Raw genomic sequence first — 8,566 nt, 5'->3', positions numbered from 1 at the left:
GTAATCCCAAGGTCGGTGTCATTCCTGTCACATACTTAAGAATGATTAGATATATAGCTAAAGCTTATACTCAGGCCCACTTGGCACAAGTCAACAAACAATTACGCTTAGTTAACAGGATGGTTCGTGGAAGCAATGCAGAAGCCTTCCAGCTTTTCTTTACCTCATAATATTTGGAACCAATTGTTTTAGTTTCTATTTAATAACCAACTTTTTGCGTGTGGAAATTTCCTCTGGGTCACAATGTATTGTGTTGAAAAATAACCTTTTTTTTTTTAAAGTACAGATAAAAGTAGTGTACCTTGCAACCATGAATCAAGCTCCAGAAGTCATGCAATATTATCAACCTGATTCAACCTATAATTCAGTTTCCCTTCACCGATGGCCAAGAAGTTGCATTTGTTAAACTGCCTGAATATGCAGTACTTGGAGCTAAGTATACTATATGAGAATCAGTGTGATGCTGGACTTGGACATGAAGACACCTCGTCCAACCTAGCTCCAGGTTTTGGGGGAGGCGAGACATTCTCAGTGGGCCCTCCTCGTTCGGAGTGAGCCCACTCTCTCTGTGGGCCCACCTCCTCCTCACCAACAATTGCTGCTCTTCCTTGTTCTGCCCTTCCCCACCTCTGTCACTCGCATGCTCATCTGGGCCAGAGAGAGTGGTGGTTAAGCAAGCTGGCAGTAGGAGGAACAGCAGCCAATCCAGGTAGCTGTTGACAGTGAGCTCCCATGGGGCATGGCCCTCTGCAGTTGCCCAGTAATGCAGGCCCCCTGACAGGAGCAGGGTTCAAATCCCTGCTTGGCTATGAAGCTCACTGGGTGGTTTGGGGGAAAATAACTCTCTTTCTCAGCCTAATCTCCTCCCACACAGGGGCTGTAGGCTAAAAACACTGCCCTGGGCTCCTTGGAAGAGGTGTGGGATCCAAATGTCAGGGCTGGGGTCATGGGTAGACATAGTCAGGCCTGTCAAGGGCCCACACTCCAGCAAGGGCCCACTGACAACAGCCTCCTCTTCACCCTTGCAGCCTGCTTGTTCACCCGCCTTTCACTCTGGCCCAGACAACAGTGGTGGTGAAAAGGAGGAACAGTAGAAGCCACGGCCCGCTTACTCACTGTAAAGCAAGGTAGCAAGTGGTAGCAACGAAGACAAAGAGGATGAGGAACAATTGCAGCTGGTGACAATGGTGAGAAGATCAGCTCACCAAGGGAGGGGGCCCATGGGGGGTGTCTTCCCCAAGCACCCTCAAAAACCTGTAGCTGACACTGTCAACTTTTATAAATTAATATCATATTTGCTCTCTCATAGATGTTTACTAATCTCATGAAAATGAGTATTATGGTCAGCAGTTTGAAAAAAACATCTCTGCACTGCAAAAGGAGGCCAGATTCACACAAATCATTGGCCATGTGGTGGATGTGGAAACCAGCCTGGGAAGTCTGCACATACTGGCTTCTAGCCCTGGGTGAGTTGGTTGTGTGCAATCTCCAGTGCATGCAGGATGCAGTTTGGAGCATGTATTGTCAATTACTTGAATAGCTACTTTGGTGATAAGCTGCTATAAGATCGCTCCTCTGTGTGTTGTTGGGGTTCATATAACCAGTGGGGGCTGTGAATCCATTCAGTCAGAACCAGCCAGAACTCTAAAGGAACTATCCAAGGTGCTGAACCTATTGGGGGGATATAACTGCCTTCCTGTTTCTCTTCCCAATAACCTACTGCTCTGAAGGGGATAGGGATTTATGAGAGATCTCCCAGGACCCTCCCCAAACTACAATATACACAGTTCCCATGAGGGAAATGTCTGGATGACTGGCTGTACAAATGGCAGCTTGATGTGGTTGCCATGGGCAGCTGATTTGGGGTGTTCTGAAAATGTTTGTTTGTTACATTTATATCCCACCTTTTCTCCAAAGAGCCCAAGGCAGCATATATGATCCTTCTCCTCTCCATTTTATCCTCACAACAACCCTGTGAGGAAGGTTAGGCTGTTTGTCAGTGACTGGCCCAAACTCAACGAGTGTGCCTCATGGCCATGTGGGGACTTGAACCCAGGTCTCCCCAGTCCTAGTCCTACAATCTAACCACTACACAACACTGGCAGCAAGTGGTTAGTTATGTAGTTATTATCGTACTTTTACACCCAGTGAGGGACACTTGTGGTATTCTCTGCCTCAGGTGCCAAAATAACTTGGTCAGCCATGGCTCTCCACCGTTATTGGGAGTTTGTGCCTGTAGCAGTCACCATTTCAGACTCAGTATTTTAAAAGATCTCATTTTCATGTTACACCTACACTACAAATGGACACCAGTTTTAAAGTGTCATAGCTAACAAATGCCTAGGGCCATCTCAAGTCACTTTGCCACCTGAGGCAAAGGCAGCTTAACCAGGGTGGAGGTGGGGATTTGCTGTTCTGCTTCAGGCAGCAAAGTATCTTGGCCTGGCCCCAAGAATCTGTCACCCATGACACTTTAAACTGGATTCTATGTGTAGTGTAGATGTAACATGAAAAAGAGAATGAATCAATCCTTCTAATGCTGAGTCTGAAATGGTGATCGGTGCCGGCATAGGACCCCACATGATGGGCACTGAACAAGGTATTATCAACCTTAGGGTTACTTAGTGGGGGGGGGGGATAAAAGAAGCATTTGCGGCCATGTAGGGGACTATTTCAGTGCTCCCCCATATCTTGTAGGAATAATATGTACACTGGATCGTACTCTCACATACTTGCAGCATGATGACTTGTGCCATCTAATTAAGGACCACAGACAATACTGTATAAATAGCTGGCCGAGTTCTAGTTAACAGGCATAGCAACATAAGGAGATACCTCTACAGCTGCGGTCCTATATAACAGCTTTCCCCAACCTGGTGCCCTCCAGATATTTTGAACTACAACTCTCATCAGCCCCAGCCAGTATGGCTAGTAGTTGGGAGTTATGGGAGTTGTAGTCTAAAACATCTGGAGGGCGCAAGGTTGAGGAAGGCTGCTATATACACTTACCTGAGCATAAGCCCCATTGAAACCAATGGCACTTACTTCTGAGTAGGTGAGACGTTTATAGGATTGCACTGTTAATTGTTTTAGAAAACTAATGTGACATATATATGGTATTAGCTAGCTTAATGATTTAATATGTTTCTTGCTATTTAAATTATTTATTATTTTATACTGTTTAAATTGATTTTATCTGTACGCCGCCCTGAGATTTTATGATATAGGGCAGGATACAAATGTTTTAAATAAATAAATATACATACATATATACATACATATAAAGACAATTATTGGGAAAGTAAGATGAGCACAGGTTTTGGAGGCTAATGCTTGTGATTACAGTAGGCTTTGAATCTATGCTGGGTTTCAGTCAGAACCAGCCAGAATACTAAAAACAGCTATCCAAGGTGCTGAAGCCCATGCCCAAACTAGGTTCAGCACCTTTGATAATTCCTTTAGCATTCTGGCTGAAACCCAGAATGGATTCATAGCCCCACCAAATTCAGAGCCACCAGCCTCCACTGAGGACAGGGATGCATTATCCCAGGGCAACAGTAAAATGCTCACATCACAATGCTCTCCCAGACCTAACTGAACTGCCATGCGTTAATTTTTTTTATGTGGATAGGAATGTGTGCCCCCATCAGGAGCCATGAGTTGTGTATTACTACAGCTGGACCAGGGCCGACCTGGCAGGGGAAATGGTGGTTGGAAACAAGCACATATATATAAGTCTCTTGTTTGTAAATGGTCACAACTAGAAACTAGGCAAATAGGAATGTCTTGTCCCTGGGAAGCTTTTGGAGATATTTTTGAAGAGATTTTAGATGAAGCCATCCAATTCCGGGTGTTTTAATTAGGTTTCCAGAATGGCATAGGACATTAAGGCTGCATTCCCAAACCCTCTTAATAGGGAGTAAGTCCTGTTGACCACACTTATGTAAGTAAGCATGCATTTCATTGTTACTGAATAAAGTACTTAATTACACATGGTCTCTAGTGCATGCATTGACCTCTGTGCAAGTGGACTTCTCCACTGATTTCGGTGTAGAGGGCAATTACACACACATACATACACACACACACACACACACCATGTTTGCATGCACAGAGCTGCCTCCTCCACTGAAAAGGATACTCTGAATGTACACGAGAGCCTTCACATACTTTTGAAATCCCTGGATCAGGATAATAGATGATTTCAACATAAGATAATCTTAAAACAATGCAATAATTGAAGACAATGTCAGGATGGTTCTCTAACACTGCAATGTTTACTTAGAAATAAGTACCAGTGTGTTCAGTGGGACATCCTCCCAAGTGAGCGTGCATAGGATGCAGAGTAAAGTAAAACTGTTCAGAAAATGCTAATCTTTATTATTTATTTTACAATGAAAAGGTTTTTTTATTATTATAGGGAAACCATTCATTTGCTTTTGATATATTTGTTACATTTTAAAAAAATCCAGCCCTGCAATGACATTTATTTTGTTTAAATACTCTTGCACGGATATTTAGTACAGGAGTGGAAAGCTCAGACACCGCTTGTGCTATTCATAAACTAAAATTTTATTTATTTATTTATTTATTGCATTTATACCCCGCCTTTTTTCCTCTTGCAAGGAACCCAAGGCGGCTTACATTATCCTCCTCCTCTCCGTTTTATCCTCACAACAACAGCCCTGTGAGGTGGGTTGGGCTGAGAGTCTGTGACTGGCCCAGAGTCACCCAGTGAGCTTCATGGCCAAGTGAGGACTAGAACCCGGATCTCCCGGCTCCCAGTCCAACACTCTTGCCACTACACCACACTGGCTCTAAACTAAAATGGCTCTATCCAAATCCTTTGAGCAGATTTGTACTCATGCAAGAGGATTTCCCCTTCCTTTCCTCCCCACTGCACTTCTCTGCACACACCCACCCCCCTCTACTCCAGAAGGTCCTCAACCCTCCAGAGCAGATTTGTGGTTGCATAGGGGAGCAAGGGATTTGTTTTTACAGCACTGTCTATTGCAGTGGTGGACAGACACCATTGGATGTAGCCCACAGAGCGCCGAAGACAACACTGGGACACTGTATGTACAGATACCTCTCCAAACCTTGTATCACTCATATCCATAAACAATGTGCAGCTAAAGGCCAAACTGAACATTCTCCCAATCATGCATAGTGGAGCAATGCACAATTGTTTCCCCTACTTTCCTGCAAGCATGCACATGCCCAACTCGGGTTAGGATCACAGCTGTTTTGGAGAGGAGGGTTTAAGCTTCCTCCCCCTCTCCTGCCCCAGAGGGGGATTTAAAAGAAGAAGAAAAGGCCTCAGTTGGGATTGTGATTGATTTTGCAATAGCTAGATCATGCCTTAGGGCTGCAATCCTATACCTGCTTACCAGAGAGTAAGCTCCATTGAACCTAGTGGCATTTGTTTCTGATTAGACATGGATAGGATTGTTAGTCTCTACCGTCCCCTACTTTTCTAGACTGCAATCTTATGCACACTAGGGAGTAAGCAAAGTTGAACACAGTGGGACTTACTTCTGAGTAAATATGCATAGGATTGTGTTGGTAGAGACTGATTTGCTCCCTGGTTCTTTATCATCTAAAGGTGATGATACTGATTTTGTTCTTATAAGGCTAGGATGGGCAACCTTTTGGTGCCCATTGGCACATTTGGCAATCCCAGCTGCTGGTAAGAAAATGTGTCAATTAAACAAAAAAGTGGGTGGGGTGGGGCAACTTGGCAGGCACAAAGAAAGGTGTCCAGAGGCACAATGGTACCCACAGTCATCACATTGCCTACCCCTGTTGTAAGGTATAAAAGTAACCACAACAAATACTCTTAAAATGTACATCGTTTTTAAAGCATTATTCCAGTACTCACTAACCATGAGGATCAATGGTACAACTCACAGGTTTGGGGTAGCAGAGTACTCAGTTGCTCACATGCCCTTAACTATAGTGGATTATGCCCTCCCCCGAAGAGCGGTACGGTATATGAAAGGGGAATAGAAGTTCACTTTTAGTTAAGGTGAGTTGGGGGGGGGGGGTTCTGACATTATGGGCCTCACAATTCTACTGCTTATAAAAATGACACCTGTAGAGCTAATAAATTGAAGCTTGGCATCCATTATCTACCTGATGAGATCTATGATTGTGCCAAATTTCAGAGCAATCTAATACAAAGTGCCACAGGTACAGCAAGTTAAAAAGTGCTGACAGTTGACACAATTGTACGTTTTATTCAAGCTGCAGCTCACCATATCATATATTTCTTTCAAATTCTGGCGGAATCTGCTGACGTACTTTATTCAGGCTTGTTGAGGAGGTCCACCTTTCATCGGTTTGGTGAAATTCTGAGCAGCAGTTTAAAAATTATTAAGGTTTTTCTGCTCCATGAAAGCCTATGGCAGCAACTGCTGGCAAAGTTATTTTGGGCATGCTCAGTTCCACTCTGAAGCTAGAATGCTGCCAGTACTCCAGTGTTTTGAATTCCACTGTTCCTGCCAGCATTCTGACAGTGGGGGAGGGGTAGCAGGGAAGCGTCAAATGAGGTAAGAGGGAGGTAACTTTGAAGGCTGAGGAAATCACTCTCACTGACTGACAGCTCACTGATGAAGGGAGGGAGGAAAAGGAAAAGGCTCTGCTGAAATCCTGTGCAGGCTTACTCAGAAGTAAGCTATTCTGAACATACAGGGGCATGTCTATTCCTTTGTACACATCTACCCAGTAGATTGTGTACTTGTTTGTCTTTTGTTTTTTAGTTGTGTTTTTGTTTTTTTTCAGAACGCTATACCAATTTCCTTTTTCCTTTCCATCTGTTTCCCGCCTCCTAGCTGAGCAGAGCAGAGGAGAGGAAGCTGCTCCAGCTGGTCTAGCTACTATAGAAGCAAGCAAGCTCCCAGAGAGAGAGAGAGAGCGATCAGAGCAAGAGAACATGGAGAGCAAACAGGATTTGGCCAGGGGAGCTGCAGTGGAAGAGGAGACAAAAGAGACAAAGGAGAAAAAAGCAAAGAGTGGGACTCTGTTTTTAACGTCCAGTGAGTAGAGGACCAAGCACAGGCTACTCTAGTACAGTCAGAAAGTTAGACACAAAAAGGGAAAAGAGACTATGGAAGGGCAAGACTCTCCAGTGGTGGTGACCTGCAAGGTGTGTGCAATGCTTGTTTTCTTGCCGAGAACAACATGGCTGACACATGCAACAAGTGCAAGTTGATCACACTGCTGGAAGAAAAAGTAAGAGGACTGGAGTGGCGACTGTCAACCCTCCAGGGAATAAGAGAACACACAGACTTCTTGGACAGAACGGCAAAACTACAGCAGCAAAGTAAAGACCAGAAGCTTGAAGAGCAACAACAAGCTGAGGCAGAAGACGAAAATGCTGAGGTGAAGAAAAATGCAGTAGAGGATACTCCTTGGAAAAGGGTGACAGGAGCAGAAGAACAAGAAGCCACTCTGCACCAGTAGAAGCAGTGGAGCTATAGAACCGTTTCCAGGTAGTTGAAGATGAGACTGGAGGACAGCCTACAGAGTAAGAATTACAGGGTTAGGGTTAGAGAGTGAGCAAGAGGCTGAAGGTCAGTCAAGCAGAGGCAATGAAACCAAGGCCTACAACAAGAAGAGTAGTAGTAGTGGGAGACTCCTTGCTGCTTGGGATCGAAACCAAAGTATGTCGCAAAGACCTGTGGACTTGCCAGTAGGGGTGTACAAGTCCCACTTACCTTCATCCGCTGGGAGGTCTGCAGGGGGAGGGAGGCGATCCGGTCCTCCCCCAGGAATCCTCCCCACCTGGCTCCACTCCACTCCACTTCCAGCCACAGCTGGTCTACGGATGCAAATTTGCGTGCCTCCCTTTTGCCGTGATAGGCTACGTAAATCTTTACGTAGCCTATCATGGCAAAAGAGAAGGACACAAATGGCATCCGCTACGCTGGACGCCATTTTGCATCCGCACAGGGGCAGCGGATGGACCCGGCAGAGCCAGGTAGGATCTGGCCGGGTTGGACTTCTCGGGGTGGCAGGGTAGACTGGTCCATTCTGCCATGGACTCCAGGGGGGCTGGATTCTAAGAATCCGGCCTCATTGGAGTCCGTGGCGGAATTCTCCACCATCCCTACTCGCCAGGTATGCTGTCTCCTGGGAGGACGGATTAGAGATGTGACTGAAGGGTTGCCTGCACTCATAAAGCCCACTGACAGGTATCCCTTTCTTCTCATCCATGTGGGAACAAATGATACCACCAAGTGGAGCTATGAAGAAATCATGTCAGACTTTGAAGCTTTGGGAAGGAAACTCAAGAACTTTGGGGCCCAGATAGTTTGCTCATCCATCCTTCCAGTGGTTAGAAGAGGGATAGAAAAGGGGAAAATAATACTCTGGGTGAATGACTGGCTACGAAGGTGGTGCCGACGAGAGAGTTTTGGATTCTGGGTCCACGGGCTATTTTTCCTGGAAGATGGACTGTTGGCAAGGGATGGGTTGCACCTCACAAGGGCTGGGAAGAATGTGTTTGGCCACAGCATGAAGAACTTTATCAGGAGGGCTTTAAACTGAATCCTACGGGGAAGGG

General features: G+C 45.4%; 1 long non-coding RNA gene across 1 annotated transcript; it reads left to right on the top strand.

Moving 5' to 3' along the window:
- Nucleotides 1-286: 286 nt before the first annotated feature.
- On the top strand, nucleotides 287-6,984 carry LOC146358574 (uncharacterized). Its single transcript, XR_014785005.1, has 3 exons — nucleotides 287-1,187; nucleotides 1,310-1,466; nucleotides 6,834-6,984. It is a non-coding gene; the product is annotated as an uncharacterized LOC146358574 (long non-coding RNA).
- Nucleotides 6,985-8,566: the final 1,582 nt, after the last annotated feature.

This window comes from Heloderma suspectum, chromosome 1 (assembly GCF_057233095.1).
Source record: "Heloderma suspectum isolate Gila_16-S chromosome 1, 16-S_ref, whole genome shotgun sequence".
NCBI classification, from domain to species: domain Eukaryota; kingdom Metazoa; phylum Chordata; class Lepidosauria; order Squamata; family Helodermatidae; genus Heloderma; species Heloderma suspectum.
This window is presented reverse-complemented; position numbering and strand designations above follow the sequence as displayed.